Below are 2,257 nucleotides of genomic sequence, written 5' to 3'. Positions count from 1 at the left end.
GTGGACAGCCTAGATTGAGAACCCCACTCTTCTAGAGCTCCCTGAAATTTGCTTACGCCACCAGAAACTACTTCAAAGAGAGTCTGTCAGGTGAAGCAAGAGAAGGAAGAAAAGAAGTCACTGCCCCCTCAGTGTGTGTGTGTGTGTGTGTGTGTGTGTGTGTGTGTGTGTGTGTGTGTGTACATGCACAAACACACGTTAGGCAGGTATCCACAGAGGCTAGAGGGCCCCGGAACCAGAGTTACAGATGGTTGTGAGTGGCTCAGTGTGGGTCCTGGGAACCAAATCCATCCTTTGTTTAACCACTGGGCCATCTGTCCATCTCCCACACCTCATTTGCTTGTTGGTGAGACAAATAAGGTCTCTCTACACCTCACCAACTGAACTGAACGGGCCAGTGCCTCAACGGTCCTCCTGTCTGTGACCCCCCGGTGCTGGAATAAGAAGCACAAAAGGCCACGCCCAGCTCCTAAGGGTTACTGGAGACCAAACCTAGGTCCTCACACTTGCTCCCTTTATCATCCAAGCTAGCCCCACAGCCTGGAGGTGACAGTCTGCTTGTGTGTTTTGTGCAGGATTCTTCTTAGATCACAAAGAACAGGAGCAGTATAAAACTGGAGAAATAATAGACAGGTAAGGATAGGAGACAACAAGTGTAACCTCTTTAAACACTGAGAAGCCACAGGAGCACCTCTAGGCTCCATCCAGCCTCTGCTAGGCCTGAGTTTCAGTTTCTGTGTAAGTCTACATTTCTGTTTCAGTTTTGGTTTCTAATAAGGCAGGTGAGGGAGATATTGCATGCCAGGCATGATTCAGCACTTACAGTCCCAGCCAATCAGAAACATATTAATGTGGCTGCTGCTTGATTGGCCAGTCACGTTTAGGATGACCTAATCCCCTTCTGGTTGTCTATAAAAGGAGCCTGTGAGCTTCTCTGGGGGTGGTCGCCATTTTATTGTGTGGGTGACCCCTGCATGCAGGAATTCTTGATTAATGATTAATGCAAGAAATAAATGCTTTTGCATATGTGAGTGGTGGTCTTTTGTGCGGTGCTTTAACATATTTCTATTTTTTTCATGTATTTATGGAGTTGTAATCTCGCTGCATAAGAAGTTTTGTATCCTGCTTTTAATATAATGTACACATTTTCCCTTGTCGATATAGTTTGAAACAGTTTTCCTGTGGCCTTCCTGGTGAAACACAACATGCCTTACTTAGAAAACAATAGCTTTCAAATAGCTTTTCAAAGAGGCTTTCAAGTTCGCCAGCTGAAACAGTACTTATCTGTGTGCATTAATCTTGGTCTGTTTTGAAGGTTACGCCCATAGGATGGACTCCTAGAAGTGCCATTACCGGACCAAGATTTGAAAACCTTAAGTCTCTTGCTGCTAGGAACTTCTTTCTGAAAGCATCCATTAGTTTGCACCCGTTGCCAACATGGCATGATTTTCTGGAATAAAAGATGTAATCTAAACAAATAATCTCAAGGATAATTTAATTATAATTAAAAAAGGAAAGCAGCAGGTCAGGCACTGTCAATCTCGGCAACTGCCTGGAGGAAGGAGCGTGGGGGAGAGAAGGCCTGGCCTTTCTGAGTTGGGGTGGGAATTCTGTGTGCAATCGCACAACCAAGGCAGGTGGCTGGTGCTGGTCACATCTAATCCCAGCACTTGGGAGGCAGAGGCAGGCGGATCTATGTAGACTAGCCTGGTCTACGTAGTGAGTTAGCCTATGTAGGGCTACATAGTGAGAACTTGTCTCAAAACAAACAAGGAAGTCGATTCAGAGATAAGAGTAAGAAAGCCCAGAGTCCTGGGAAAGCAGGCACAGGCAAGTATCCAAAAAAAAGGAAGAAGAACTATGTTTTTACGGCTTCCTCAGAACGTCCGTCAGGCAGGCTTAACCTGGTTACACAGCTGCCACTCCATAAGCAGTTGCCTTGAACTGTTTTGTTGTTGTTTGTTTGTTTGTTTGTTTGTTGGTACTCAGGTAGCCCAGGATATTTGCTATCCTCCTGCCTTAGTCTCCAGAGCGCTGGATTACAGGTGCACACTACTACACATGGCTGAGGCTGAACTTTTAACATGTTTATTAGACGTGTGTATTTCCCATTTGTTATTGAGTTTTCTTTTCTCGTTCATAGAAACAGTAAGACAAAAGTCAGGCTTGAGGGCAAACACTGGTAATCCCAATCCTTGGGAGGCTGAAGCAGGATGACCGCTGCAAGTCTGAGACTAGCCTGGGCTACATCGTGAGT

This window comes from Peromyscus eremicus, unplaced genomic scaffold (genome assembly GCF_949786415.1).
Source record: "Peromyscus eremicus unplaced genomic scaffold, PerEre_H2_v1 PerEre#2#unplaced_722, whole genome shotgun sequence".
In the NCBI taxonomy this organism is placed as follows: domain Eukaryota; kingdom Metazoa; phylum Chordata; class Mammalia; order Rodentia; family Cricetidae; genus Peromyscus; species Peromyscus eremicus.
Note: the sequence above shows the minus strand (reverse complement) of the source record.